General features: G+C 34.3%; 1 protein-coding gene and 1 long non-coding RNA gene across 17 annotated transcripts in view; one reads left to right on the plus strand and one right to left on the minus strand.

Moving 5' to 3' along the window:
* Nucleotides 1–16,329, plus strand: part of LOC141453943 (phosphatase and actin regulator 2) — a 365,561-nt gene that overhangs the window by 188,177 nt on the left and 161,055 nt on the right. The window lies entirely within an intron of this gene.
* The window catches only part of LOC141453951 (uncharacterized), a 52,188-nt gene continuing 49,886 nt past the window's right edge, over nt 14,028–16,329 (minus strand). Inside the window, exon 6 of the long non-coding RNA XR_012458328.1 lies at nt 14,028–15,832. This is a non-coding gene — a long non-coding RNA (uncharacterized lncRNA). The remainder of the gene's footprint in view (nt 15,833–16,329) is intronic.

The raw sequence follows: 16,329 nt of genomic DNA on the forward strand, positions 1-16,329 counted from the left end.
AAAAACATTTTTCCAGCAATTCTGTGAAAAAATTACACGGATTTGAGAATCTTTTGGTTCTGATTGCTGACGGATCATATCTTCGTCACCAAAAAAGTAGTAATAATTGTTACCAAAAAAAATCCTATTCTGGCCAAAAAAAATGTCCCCACTCTGTAAACCGTTCACAGTTTGTACTACAGATGGATATGTAATCGATGCTTACGGGCCATACGAGGGAACTGTAAATGATGCGCAAATTATGAGAAAAGTGCTTGAAGATGCAAACGGCTTGAGATCAATTCTCAAAAAAGGTGATGTTTTTATACTAGATAGAGGTTTCAGAGACGTCAAAGGGTGGTTAGAATCTGAAGGGTTTGTTGTGTTGATGCCAGCATTGAAAGGGAAAAGAAAACAACTGCCAACAATAGAAGCAAACGAAAGTCGATTTGTAACGAAATTGAGGTGGGTGGTAGAGGCTGTTCATGGTATCATTGGTACTAAATTCAAATTGTTGCATAATCAATTCAACAACAATATGTTGACATCAGCGATGCTTTATTGCAAAGTTGCTAATTTTTTGGTTAATGAGTTTGGTAAAAGACTGAATTATGATACCGATTTACAAGATGAAATCGCCGAGCAAATGTTGTTGAAGAAAGACGCTGATAATTCTTTAGCGAAAGTAGTGGAAGAAGAGAACTGGAACAGAAAAAAAAGGATCTTCAAACCATTGACATCAGACGATGTATCAGACTTTCCCGAAATGACAGAAAAAGATTTGAAGATCCTTTTTACAGGTTCTTATCAATTATTTTTTTTTTGGTCTCCTCCAAAGTTTTTGGGTCGACTGTATCAAAACCGGTGGGGGCCGCCAGACCCCTCTTATTCCGCTATCCCTTTTCACATCATAATAGGATATTTGTGTTTGTAAAAATTACAAAATTAAATTAATCCTAAACTCAGGCAAGGTTATTTAAAGGGCAAATAAAGTCCTCTTCAAACTAGTAATAAATTAAAACCTCTGATAATGGATGAAAATCCAACAAAAAAGTGTTTTTTATTTATTTATTTTGGCCTTGGCTTCCGCCATACAGCCAGCATCAGGTGCTTATCACTAGAATATCACTCACTCTCCATTCTTACTTATAAATACATTCGCTTCACACATTCATCCCTCTACTATATCCAACTATTTACATATACTGCAACTAATGGATGGATCAGTACTCTATATTCCTGCCATCCTTATAGCTTAACCGAAATTAAAATCACGTAATCCTTCTCTAAGCATTTTCCTGCATTCATTCTATAACTTTTAAATACATTCATATTTTATTGCTAGCTCTGCTACAGATTTAAGCACATAGATATTGGTGGAGAATATTATGTCTTCGTAGCGAAATGGTGCATCTAAATACCCTGTATATGTCGTCAAACATTCGTTTCCTTTCTACCACATAACGTGGACATATCATTATTACATGTTTGAAATCCTCCTCCTCATTGCAATCTACGCAAAGAGGAGAGGACCTTTTGTTGATCCTGTGTAGATACGATCCGCACACCGCGTGGTTCGCTCTCAGCCTGCTTATTGTCCTAACAACCCATTGTATTTGTTCCCACTTGTGATATTCTATTAACTTGAAATATTAAGAAAGTGAAGTTGTTCAACATTCTTGAGTTCTAAAAACATTCTTGTGTATAAATATGGACTTCACATACGATCTAAGAAGCTTTTTGCTGAATGATATCTTGAGATTTAAATCTGGCGAATGGGCTATTTAGCTGGGTATCTTGCCACTTCAATACACCATAGCCTCAGTGTTTCTAAGTGTGTTCTAGGGCAGTTCTTTATCATGGGCTTTAAGTTTTGACATCTGATGGAAGAAACATGAGAAACCGTTCAAAATTAAAAATTAAAAAAAATAATAATAATCTCTAGATAAATTACTTTCTAAAAATTGCTCTACCAAACTTCATTCTCGTAATTTAGGTCAATATGCGTTGAAGGTACAATTATTTGTTTCATCATTACGATCAACTCTGTAAAACTAGGTCAGTACTTGAACGGTCTTAAAATTCACCAAATAAACAAATGTCAAGGATTTGTTTGTAAGATGGATGTATTTATTTGCTTTTAGGATTTTTTCTCCCACATTAATGGAGTTTATTTTGAATTACATAAACATCGTCTTTTATCATTTTGGATTCCTATATAATTTGTTGATGGTTTTGTGAATGATTGCAGAATACTTTTTGTTTCAAGTATGATGTGCCTAATTTTGATTTGATTGAAGAATTTTGGTCGAAATAAAACAGTTAAAAATTACATTAATTTTTGTAGTACAAATTTTTATAGCATAAGTTGATTCTTTATGAAATACCTGTAGAGGGAAAAATAGTAAAACAAATTATAAACTATTGTTTTAATAGAAATAATTGCGATTAAAAATCCTAATGGCGGATTGAACAAGTGTCTAGTGAGTGGGCGTGTATACTGGCCAATATAACCGTAGGTAGGTGGGGAAAGCAACTTTCAATTACACGCCCACATACCTCTTTCAAGTTCCACCATTATGTTTTTTAAGGTGAATTATTTTTTCACTATTTTTTCCCTCCATAGATATTGTTGATTTTATGCAATAACATAAATAAATTATATTGAAGATTTATTTTTCGTTTCACTGACGACTACGATTTAGAAATGATTGCAAAATGTGTTTGATTTGATTGAAGCATTGTCTGAATTAAAGAGTAAAGTTAAAAATTGCATTTATTTTTGTAGTGAACATTTTTATTGTTTAAGGTGATTCTTTATGACATTTGTCATTGTTTGGCGTTGTATAATTCTTTCCATTAATTTGTTGAAACTAGTCCTCAGCAATTTCTTTTAAAAACTATCATTTGATAATGGAATTTTACGCAGTTCATATGCCCACTTTTTCTACACAGTAACTTTAACTGCTACGCGCAATACAAGTTCCTCACCAATTGTACAAGGTTTCTTGGCTTTCGCTGTTAAAAAAGATGCTTCGTAGGATGCTGATAAGTATTTTTACCTGGACCGCAGTATATTTATTAAAACTTAGTTTTTCTTTTTTTGAGTCTCTTAAAAGCCATTCAGAATATTCGACGGTTTTATATGAGTGGATAAGATGTTTCGTTTCAAAATGCCTTTTTAATTTTGTGTGCTTCATGCTTGCATCAACCAAATTTTTCGTTGAAGATTAAACAAAGCGGTTGCTGTTTATCGTAATAATAATAATTATTATTATTTTTTTAATGATTTAAGGCGCGTCAACATCTAAGGTTATTGGCGCCCGGATTTTTTTTTTCAGTGCATTGCCGGCCTCCGGACAGTATTCTCTCGTTACAGACAACACTGTCCATCACCGAAAGTTCCTAGGAAGAGAAAATCTAAGGGCCAGCAGCTGGATTCGAACCCGGGACCTCCACGAGAGTGTCCAGTACGCTAACCGCATAGCTAATCCCTTCTCTCGTGATAATTATTAAAAGTAAACCCGTATTGCAGAAATGATTCATTGTATCTTATTTTTTTTTTTTAACGAATCTGACTCTTTTCACGTATTTTCGACTTATTTTGTGATATACTCGAAATCGCTTTGGTTTCTTTTTTTTCGAATTCACATTTCTTAGCTTGATTTCGCCACTTATTCATTTTAGAGCACAAATTCAACTATTGTGAAATAAATCGTAAATAAGTAAGGATTTATATATTCGTATGAGACGTAGAACTTCATTTTCCACGTATTTGAAAGATTAACGGACACTGTGCAATTGGCCGAAACCTAAACTCCATTGAAAAGTGCACTGCCTCAGAACTACAAACTTATACTTCATTTGCATGGTATCTTTGACCAGGATCACTACAAAATATATCCCCACTACTTGCTGAACATTCGCGAGTTACTGAAGTAAACCAAAAAATCTAGTTTTTTCTATTTTTACTTGTTACTAAAATGTTAATAAGTAAATTAATTTGTCAGTTCACAATATATTTCCGTGACCTCCAAAAATTCCCTTCCGAGGGTTCGCGACCCACAGTTTAAGAAGCAATGCTTTAGACCTTCAACGAATTTATTTTTAGGAGGAATTAAAACTACCTTAACTTGTCTCTTTTCTATTATTTATTTAATTAGAATGCCTTGAATATTTCAATTTACCATTTAGTGCGCTCTGGTTAACCAGTTAGAAGGAAATTAAAAATAAATAATAATTAAAATGGTTGAATATCTGACCAGCACATCCAGTTGCACTAAAGCGCTCCATTTCCCTCTAAATTCTCCATTAATACTAAATTAGTGTTTACCGATTACTGCTCCACTAAATGTTTATTAAAATTTATAAGTATTTTTACAAAATAAGGCCTATTGTCGTTAAATCTAAACCAATTAAAAGATGGGTAATAAAAAAAAACGCCATGGTTTTTATTATAATCCTGGAATTTATGTGTTATTTTGAAACGTGGACTCGAAACAATAGTTTTTATTTTGAGATGCTGAACCCAGTTAGATAATCTGTCAGTCGCTATTATTACTTCTTACTGTTCTGATGCAAGGTTTGCAATTCAATGCAGACACGTTCTAGTACCTGTAGTGAATCTTGAATGTGTATTTTATGTCATTATTATTATTCTCTATTAAAAATAAAAACATCCTTTCATCGTCTTTAATCAAAGGGACACTCTATTCCAGTTATTATTACGAGAGATATGAATGAAGGGATTGTTTATTACAAATTGATACAGAGTATTGATTTGGCATTATATAAAATTATAATTTATGGATAGACTGATATGAAAGCATATAAAAAAAAATCTTATCTCTTAATAAATATTTATGTAGCAATCAGTACTCGTGATAAATGTGACATTTCATTTTTCTATGTACTTAATTCTTTCTTCTGTGGAAATAGAAAATAGTTTAACTAATGCAGTTTACGCTTATTTTTAATTTTTAAATTTTACAAACGTTTAATATGCATCACTATCCTCAAACCTATGTGGACTTACGGACTAGAGCTGTGGGGTTCAGCCAAACCTACAAACATAAGGACAGTACTGGACATTTCAATCAAAACTCCTCCGACAGATAGCTGACGCTCCTTTCTACGGTGACTAACCTCACTCTTCACAACGGACCTCAACATTCCATTGGTACACCATCTCGCCAAGACGAAATATCGCAAGTTCCTATACTGTTCTCTCTAATTACTTTAATTCTCTCGTACTGTCTCTCGCCTCCTCTGACATCTCTAACAATCTGAATCGCCAATGGCCCCGCGACTTCCTAGAGGTCTGAAGGCCTAAAGATCATATCCTGTAGAGAGTGGTACCACTGGGTAGTTTCTCTCCTCCTGCCTTTCACGCATCCCTTTATCTTTTATTCTTCCTATTAACTTGTTGTACTTATACAGGGTGAACCAGTAATGTCCATAGGCCTACTGTGTGTAGTACATCTAAAGTGGAGTTCAATGACGTATTGGCCAACTTCATATTTTCCACAGTTCTTGAATGACGTCACTTAATTTTTTTTTCTAAAATCATTACTTTTTTTGCAATAAAAATGTTATTACTCAGAAAGTTTAAGTCCGAATTCGATTCTGATGACACGGTTAGAAAGACAGATAAATTTTCTAAAAATTGATACCATTTCGAAGCATAAGTTATTCTCCAAACAGCCTCAATCTTCCTCCGAATACAGGAAAAATAAAATTAATCGAAATTTTTAAGAAAACTCATTAGGCCCTTACGTGATCATTATCAGACCTAGGTGCTGGCACTTTTTAGTAAAAGTTTCCTTGTTTAATGGGCTTTCAAACGGTATATCATTTTCCAGGATTCCTTTTATCTTCGTATAAGACATTACGTTTGTTTTGCAAGAAAACGTGTTCACGAGCACTCAACAGTGTTAGTTTATCAAGTTGTTTAATTCATTGAAAACTCTTTTGGATGGACCAATAGTCAATTTTTAAAGTAGATTTTATTAAAATAAGGAAGTCAAAGGCTACAAATTGCACTTTAAACATTTACTTCTGATTTTACTGAAATATTTGAGAAAATGTTAGGAAATATTTTAAACAAAGATTCATATAGTAAATAAAATGTTTTATATCAATAGTCTCGTTATTTAATAGCCACACCTCGTATATATACCCAGATTGTAAATAACTAAATAAATTTTAAAACAAAGTTTGATCAGGTGTCGTAGATAGAAGCGGAAATACATTTTCTGAAGCGATGTTATAAAAGATAAAGAGTTTAGAATTTAAAACAAAGGATTGTAGCTGCGAACTAATGTTTTTTCGACCTAGTTAAACATATTAATGGTAAACTCACCACTCGTAACATCCAAAGACACAGCTATACAAAACACTCATTCCGACTTAGTGCTTAACTTACGACTCCAAAGCGTAGACTATGTTGAAAACAGATGAACGATCCTTGGTGTCATTGAAAGGAATTCGCTTTATAGAATCTATGGACCTTTTTTAACCTCTACGGGCTCTCCATCGAGATGTTTTTCGCTCTATTCAAGGAGCAAAATCCGCTCTCCTTTTTTCATCCTGCTGCATTCATCCACGGACTATTTATCTTCCTCAGTATCCTTTTCATCTCTTAAAACACTACCAATCTTCGCCCTCCTGTAATTAAGGAAACGTTCCGAGTGTGGAGCAGAACTATGTACTATAATAAAAAACATTCCGATAGGTGATTTCCATTTATGCAAAGATAAAATTTGTATCAGAAATGTTATCAAAGTAAAATTTAATTAGAGAAAATTATTTTGTTTGCTAATCAAGAACAATGTTTGCTCATTTAGCGTGCAGCGCCGTCCAATTGACAATACTTCATAATTAGTCAATTAATTTCACAGCATTTGATCGCCGCCATTTTCTACTTTCTACAAGATATCATCACGCTTTCCAGACTCTCTTAAATATTTATTAATTGTTATTAACTTTAGATTTTCACTTTTTCCGCAATTATTTAGGTAAAAACTATAAATTACCATTTTTATTGCGAACAAACTATTTAAATTATCTTTTTATAGAGAATAACGTTAGTTAGAACGTTTACTATTAATATTTAGTTCTCCTGTCTGCTGTGCAACTTGATAGTTAATTCAACTTTCCTAGTTAGTTAGTTGGCGATTAGCATTTAACCAATAAACTCATAGAAGTAGTTTCTTTCTTCTGTCACTAATTAATATAATTGGATTTATGATTTTTATTTCATTCATTTCCATAATCATAACTGTACGTTTTGCTTCAACTCTTGATTGGTTGAAGTTCATTAATTTTTTTTAATGAAAATTATGCATTTTTTTTTTTAATTTATTGTGTTCAAATTAATGAAATAATCTTCAGAAGTTTCCATTAATGGTTGTTAAAAGATTTCTATGTATTTACAAATTAAATATGGGCCAGCTCTATTGATGTATCATTTCTTCAAAGGTCTTGACGTTAGTCTTAGCCAGAGATGGGCAAAAATTTAAAGCTTTAGTGGACCAAAATAAGTTGATTGAATTAAAATCACTTTCAATTTAATTAGAATTTAATCATAAAAAAAAATTTTAAATTAAATAATTAGAATTGTAATTGATCTTGGCTTAGTGAATCGTAGTCTTTAAATTTGCAATCATATGGAGGCAATCCAAAAAACCTAATGATAACAAAATCGGGGGATACAGTTTGGCATTATAGTTTCGAATCTATCGTCTACATCCAAAATTTAATTAGACCACTGGATAGCTAAAGGATCAAAGAATTCATTACGATAAGCGAGAACTGTGACCCATCGCGCGCGGTGGAGGGGGAAGCGCCGCCATTTTGAGCTCATTTTGCTGTGTATCGAGATTTGCAATTAGTATAACTTTTGACTCGGAGAAGCTACGATGTTCGTTTAAGTTTTAATTGTCAGCCGTCGTCACAATCTATCGATTTTATATAAAACATTAGTGTAAAATAGTGACAGTGAATATAATAAGGTGTTAGAATAAAAAAATATTATCAAAAATATATAATGTCGGCCTATACGCGTCGAAAAGCCAAAACCAAATACAGAGATCGTATACGGTTGGAAAGGGCTTCTCAAGAACGATCGAATGGTAATAATAAAACACCGTATGACCTAGTCAAGCTGTGCCGGGAACGTAAAAGAATGACTTTCGGCCGAGCGGATCAACGACGGTGTCAGTACATCTGCAGCTGGGGCGGTTGAAATTATGCAAGTGGATGATGAAATCGCTTCTACATCGACAACGGATTTGTATAGGCATAGATTGGTTCGATAGTCGATTATTGGGCGGCAGCTAATGCATGTTTCACTACGACGTTTGTCAACAATCCATTCGGACATAAGTGTGATGTGAAGCTAACAAAAGAAAAACACTTACCGCTGCTTAATAATACTTTCCCTGCCTTTATTTGGTTCCTTGATTTCATCCTAAATACATAAATAAAAATATTTTATATAAAAAATATAATCCGTTACGTAAACGTATTCACGTACAACTCACGGCCGGGTCCATGACAGAGCCACAGCTTTTTTTTTTTTTTTGGAGTTGCTGAGAAAGGTGGCCTCGCCAAAACGTGGTCTGAACCATTAGTTGAAAAGCCATGTAGTGAATGATTAAATCAATTTGATTAACCATTAAATATGTAATTTAGTCCGCTAAATAATTGTCATATGATTAAAAGTACGTTTAATTTCGCCGATTAAATTCTGATTTAAATGTAATCGATTAAATTTATGATTAAATTGTATTTTTAATCAGTGTTCTATCTCTGGTCTCAGCTAAAAAGTGAAATTGAAGCTGTAGGATCGCCAAGGTTGTAGTCGAGAAGGAAGGAACAAGACCCAATGGTTTGTAGGAGCAGGAATAGAATAAGAGTACAAGATATAGGACGTTAATTCCTTCTGATTGAAATCATTCCAAAGTGTAAGGAAACTGCATAGCAGTTCTCGGAATTCCTGAGATAGTATTAGGAATGTGGGAGATAAAGATTAAGGTGGCCCAGCGTAAATAGAGTAATAGACAATAGGCGTTATGAATATAAGAGTTGTAATAGCAAGGAAGGTAAAGAAGAGCATGTTTTTTTGGTGGTAACAGTGTTACCTTCCGTCACACTCGGCTATATATACAGCGGCGAACAGACAGGTAATAACATAGGCCGTGGCTTCAGGGCAACAAGAAACTCTTAGGATGGCAAGAGGAAACCGCTGGGTGTTAGACTATGGAAGAAGGAGTGACTGCTTCTTGTACACCGGGGAATGTGTATAACGGCCCTCTGCTCTCTCTGGTACAATAACACATCAGCGTGTCTTCTTATTCGGCACTACCACTACACAGTGCAGTGTTACCACTACCACGTTCACCTCTCTGCAATAACATAGCCTGTCCAATATCCAACCAAAATATTTAGTGTAGCTAGTTGGCTGGCCGCTTAGCATTATTCTGTGGAAATGTTATCTTTCAGTTGATTCTCTTCGGTTAATTCTATCAACTACACAAAGCAATTCTCCCCTCTCTCTATTTATATCAAAATACCAAAAAAAGAAGGTTTCAGAATACTTATTTCTGTATTTCTGCTCCTCTACAACTTAGATTAGATTCAACTAGGGCGGCCTCTACGCCACTGCATACGCCCACTTTGGATCTACTGTGACTCCCCTCACGCTAAAGCTCACCCTCCAGACCCGTCCTTTTAATCAGACACCTAATTCTGGAGAGCGACTCCTGAGTAAAGCTCACAGGCCTTGGTTTTTCCTCCCCGACAAGACCCCCTCACACTGACACAACACGTGCAGTGCTGTTTCCTCCTCCTCCTCCACCTGACAGAACCTACTAAGGCTATCACCTGCCAGGCCTAAGTCATCTGCAGTAGCCAGTTAATAAGCCTACAATTATCCTTATAGCCGCATGGCCTTGACGGTTTAATTCTGCAGTCAACCTTGGCGAATAGCCCGTTATGAACTGCTTCACTAGTCTTTGCCCTGTGGTGGCAAGTCACCCACTCCTAAGTCCTAGTAGGCACCCATAGTTTAATGGCCACAGTCTTAAGACACTTGGAGATCCCAAAACAGGGCTCCGGGCCATCGAAGTGACCCGCAGAGCCTTCTCGGGCCCTATAAATCTGCCACTTCGTTTCCCTTATGTACTGAATGACCAGGTACCCAAACTAGAAAGACCTTACGAGGGTCGTTTGAAAAGTCCGTGCAAAAATAAAAACTACTTAATTTTTTGGGGTAAACCTTTTTTATTTTTCAACATAGTCTCCTTTTAAGTCTCCGCTAATCTCGGCAGCACAGAACCTAATTGCAGCTAGCTCAGCCTGAAAAACTGTAGCTAGTTTTCCTAGGCTAACCGAAAAGCTGCATTTCGGCTTCGCCCCGGACACTCCCGCTCCTACACCCTCCGCTGTCTTCTTTGCATTATGAACAATGAAACCAAAGTAATTAATTTTTTTTAATTTTATTTTTATGGAACAATTATTTTTACTTCCTTTTACTGAGTAGGGAAAGCGTCGCGATTATCCCAAATAGCCGCCGGAAAAATCCAATTCGATATCCAATAAAAGTGCTTTTTACAAAATGGTCTGTGCGTAGGCGTGTGTTTTACTCAGATTACTTTCAAAATGCTTCACTAATTTGAGCATTAAATGAAATTAACTATTAATAGATACAAAATTACAATATAATGTACTACACAACTTACTTTTAAACTAAGAATATATTTTCAAGTCCATAAATTCATTCTATTAATTAAGTTTTTACATATAGCAATGACTCTCTATCAAGTATTACGTCAGGGGTCCTTTAAATGATGGTTAGAGTAATGTGAAGAATATTTGGAAGGATATTCTCCACCATTAAACACAAAATCAATTACATAAGATGAGTAGTGGAGAGGGGGGCACATTTGAACAGAATTTACATTTTCTGTTACAGAGTGCTCAGAATCGTATTATTGAACCTTTTTATTTTGTTTTCTACAACTTTCAAGTCTTCTTAAGAGATCTATATCAATAAACAGTTGGTACTTTACATACATACGTATCTATATTTTTTTTAATTTAAGCATTTTGTTAATTCAAATGTTAAATCTGCCCCACTGGTGCGGTTAGCTTTGAACACAATATAAAATAGAAAGAAATGATATTACTTTACTCTGAATCTACCTTCTATCAGTTATTTCTCTCACTAATACATTACTTTCTCTTTTAAACCACTGAAATCTAGTTCAAAAATCAAGAATGACTCAGTTCGGGATGTAGTTCCCGAAGTGTGATGGGTTTAGGAAGTTTGAACAAAATATTCGGTTTGTTGCGCTTCTTAATGTAGGCTCGGACCACTTTCCCCTTCTCTGCGATTAAACAAAAAAAAAAGTCACAAACTTGCAGGTCGGTAGGACACAATTTAACTGTGATGTTGAAATGTGCCCCCTCTCCTTCCATAAAAGAAAATATAATATCCAACACTTTTTGCAAGCAAATAGACTTTTGTAAAGACTAGATTTAAAAATACGGATTCCAAATGGTAATATGGACTAACCATACTTACACCTTGTCCACTACAATCTTCACCAATACACTTCCCAAAGCTGCAACAAAAATTTTACTTCCACCTTATAAAATATAATATTCCTCAATTCTGACTTTACCGAACAATGAAAACGAAGGGAAACTCTGTCCAATTATACAACAGGTCTACCACAACATATGGAGAAAATTACCAATCATAAATGTTTTAAATATTTGGCGAGAAATTAATACTGTTTAAAGGTGCCCCCTGTTCAAAAGTGCCCCCCTCTCCCCTAATATATTACATATTTGCATAGAGTACAACATTCTGTTGTTCAAAAATTCCTCCAATTAGAATGTCTTTCCTAATTAAATATAAGCTTGATAACTGGTCATTGTGGAATTTGGTTGAACGTTTTTGTAGCTGCTAGCCGTTTATGCAAATAAATGAATTTAAATTTACCTTTAAACTAACCGCTGGCAAACCATAACATAACAATAAATCAAACAATACTCTAATAAACTAATTGTAATTTAATTTATGGCTTTCTGCTTTACGTAAACAATATAATCTTCTCACCTTGCTGAGTTTGCTTAATAATGACGTGTTAATTCCATTTTAGATTATATAATGTTCAGTTTTATTGCTATTTTTTGTTTGTAATTATTTATTAACATACTTTGGTTACATATGGCAATTGTAAATGTTATTAAAAGACTATTTTTGGAGCAATGAACCTTGAGGTAATTGTGCTCTGGCAATACACATGATGTTTATGTACCTAGTTTGCATAAAGTACTATTAAATAACTACGTTTTCTATTTCCATTCATGCAAAAGTATTGCAAAGTAGAGAACTTCAAATGTAACATAATTTATTTCTATCATACTCGTAACTACAATTTCCAAATCCCAACTTGCAAGGAATTAGTTATACAGTTTTTGTGATGGAAATGGCTTTGATGATTTTTTTTTTAATTGCTATTCTAAAAGACAATGAGGCTGAGAAGGCTGTGGAAGCAAAGCCAGATACTTTTGTGCAAAATGTTTTACGAAACCCAATGAGGTAAACCTGATAGGATATAGGAGCAGTTTTTAAGAATTCACGAAGCGCCTTGGATGGTATCTCCAAATCAATGCAGATTGAAGGTCAAACTATTTTAATGTTATATCTTGGAAGCGAATTGCAGTTATTACAATAGGATGAAAAAAAAAAAAATGCCAATTTTAGTCACGATATTTATATATTGTGTCGAGCTTTCGACCAAGAAGTTCAAAAATAGACAAGACAGAGGATACACCAACTTACGAGGGTCGTTTGAAAAGTCCGTGCAAAGTCAGAGAGATAGCACTACTGGCGCGTATCGAGGTTATGTTTAGTTAGTAGCATCTCTTGGAAGAACACACACCAAGTTTCAGCCAGATCGGTCTATTTCTTTGTGTTTGGCATTCGTTTGAATCGAGGAAGTCGAGTGATTTTCAAAAAATGGACGAAAAAGAATTTCGTGTGTTGATTAAACACTACTTTATGAAAGGCAAAACGCCTGAGGAGACTAAAGAGAAGCTTGATAAACATTATGGTGACACTGCACCTTCGATTAGAACAGTTTATAAGTGGTTTCAAAAATTTTCGGAGTGGCCATATGGGCACAAGTGACGCTGAACGTTCTGGACGCCCTGTTGAGGTTACTACTCCAGAAATCATTGATAAAATCCATGATATGGTGTGATGGATGACAGAAGAGTGAAGGTGCGTGAGATTGCTAGTGCTGTGGGCATCTCGAATGAACGGGTACATAATATTTTGCATCAACATTTGGACATGACAAAGCTATCCGCAAGATGGGTGCCGCGATTGCTCACGCTTGACCAAAAACGAAATCGTGTGAAGTGTTGCATGGTTATTGTAACAATAACCATGTAAAAATATCATATAGACAATAAGCCCTGAAGATGACCTAGTCCCTAGGTAGAAAGCTCCGGCACAATAAGTAAATATCATGACTGAATTTAGGCACTTAATTTTTTCATCCTATTGAAATAATGAAATCAGTCACCAAAAAAAGCAATGAACAGTAACTACAGTATTATTACCTTAAGAAACTTTGACTGTCAGCAAGCGACATAGCTCCTCTACATTATTGAAACGTCTGATTGATTCTCTCTTTTCGGGAAAACTTAGCAATCTTAAAGGAAGAAGGGAACTATTGTTTCTTCTGACGAGTTCAGGAATTCGACAACCTAACGGTTCCATTGTTCCAGTCTTCAGAATTTCGAATCTTTCAACTTACTTAATTTTGAAAAGACAATTTAAAGTAATAATAATAATAAATAATAATAACTAAAGTATAAGTATAATTTTTATTTGTTCTCAGGGTATTACCCTATACTACAAATGGAGTATTGGTACAAATTAAAGTATAATGTAATTACATATCATAAAATAACCGAAAACTAAAAATATATTGTTTCTTATATAAAAGATAACTAAACTAGTGACAAAATAAACCAAATAAAAGACAACTAATGGAACTAAAATTTATAAAGAAAAATAACAACCTACTCTTTAATTTTCAATATTAGTAATAAATTCTCTAATTTTTAATGCAGAGACCACAAAGTAATACAAGTTATTAAATTTAGTGAGACTGTCTATAACTAATAAATTATGTCGATTTTCCTCGTTATCGTGCTCAATTATAATAAATTCTGCTAAATATTCGTTCCTGACAGATCTAAATGATGGGCATACCAACAGAAAGTGATATAAAGTGTCTGGAGCACCTAAATTACAGCAGATACAGTGATTGTCCACATTGAATCAGAAAAGACTGCCTTTATAGATCGCACGACAGTTATCAGGATGCCCCAGTCTCAGTTGACTTACAATCCTCTGCTTCAAAATACTACCTCTATATTCTAAATACTCTTTTATCCAATTTGCCTGTAAATAGGATGAAAACTAGAGTTTAAAGCAGAAGATATGTCAACTGAGAGATTGTGGTTTCTTACTTTTTTACCAAAACATTAGAAATTTCTTTAGCCTGACAGGAGTTACTACCAGGTTCAAGAAAATGTTGAACACCAAAACGAGTCAAATTATATTTCAACTGGGAGAACCAATTGTATTTGAAATTATTACTTGGGTTGCGATCTAAAGAAATTAACCTCTTCATACATATCTTTGGCAATCTTTTGTCATCCATCTGAACAATCCTGGGGACCACCAGTTTGACATTCTCTTAATGACTTCATATTCAATATGATCTATACATGGTCTCCAAGCGTACCATGTAATTGGGCGTATTACGCTGCCAGGTGTACAAAGATTTTAAAAAAATTGAATGCTGATTACATTAAATAATAGTAATAACGATAATACACTTTATTGAAATTAATTTACAATCTTTACAGTGGAAAAAACTAAACAAAAACGTACATGGCTTGGTAATCAGTCAGACGGAAGTGCTTTTTTAATAATTAAGGAGAAGCAGAACAAAAAATGACCCAATACAAATGAGAATAGAACAGAACAAAAATCATCATTAATGAGGAAGAAAGAACAAAATTATAGTTATTACATTATATTCTTTTGAAATGAAATGATTAAACTTTAAATTAAATAATCAATCCCAATGAACAACATTTACACTGTTTAGTTAATAAACACATCCATGTTACTTTGGTTAAAAATCAGTGAACCGGTTGTAATGGTTCTTCTTACCACTTTTTTTAAATTTTTTATTTTGTCAAGTGGTCGGGAATAGATCTCTAAAATGATCTAGAGATTCCTTTAAGCTTTGCTCATCAGATATCTCATTTAAACTAATTAAGATTTCAACATTTGTTCTAAATTATTTTTCGGTAGAGGCTAGCTGGTGCTGTGTTAAAACCATCTACCAAAGTGACATTTACCGAAACGCTATTAGCTTCAATTATTAATTTACGCATCAGATTGAGAGATTATTTATTTATCAACAATTAACAAATGTATTGTAGTATTTAAAATGCTGGAGTACACATGTAGTAATTCATTATACCCTGCAGTTATTTTATCTTTTAAACAAACAGAAATTAAATTTTTTTAATACTGTAATTGATTTAGACTTAGGGTACATTGACTATAAACCCTAACCAAGTCTACTGCTCAGATCGAAAACGCTACATTTGAATATATTGCACTTCGATGCATGGCAGGCATCAGCCGTTCTGCTAGTTTGTTACATTTTGCAATTACCTTTCAATACACATGTTTCTGTTGTCATAGTTTATAAAGGGAAATCCACCATCTTTTACTCTTTATAACCTGTAATATTTTATTTTTAATAAAATATATAGTATTAAATAACGAGACTGATGCTGCTACAGAAAAACTATGCAAGCACCAAATCCTAACGACCGACAGCTGAGCAGCGTAAAGCCTTCTCTTTCGATTGCAGCGTCTCACGTGTTTGTAGAGAAATCTGTCTGACCGGAACCGTCGTTTGTGTAAGAGGTGTTAGTTTCGTTTTGCTGAAAACATGATACTACGCATGTAGTAGAGCAACGAATTGTCGTGAAATTTCACATGAAACTTGGTAAAACCGCTACTGAAATTATCTTTTATTAAAAGAAGTTTATGGCGATGAATGTTTATCATGTGCGCGAGTTTTTGAGTGGTTCAAGCGTTTCCAAGATGGCCGAGAAGACGTCGGAGATGATGACCGCCCGGGTCGCCCTTCCAGATCCAAAACGATTATAATTAATCAACATTACTACCGTGAGGTGCTTGCTTAACTCCGTGAAAGAGTAAGGAAAAAACGA

This window comes from Rhodnius prolixus, unplaced genomic scaffold (genome assembly GCF_049639745.1).
Source record: "Rhodnius prolixus isolate KJV_2025 unplaced genomic scaffold, Rpr scaffold_9, whole genome shotgun sequence".
Taxonomy (NCBI): domain Eukaryota; kingdom Metazoa; phylum Arthropoda; class Insecta; order Hemiptera; family Reduviidae; genus Rhodnius; species Rhodnius prolixus.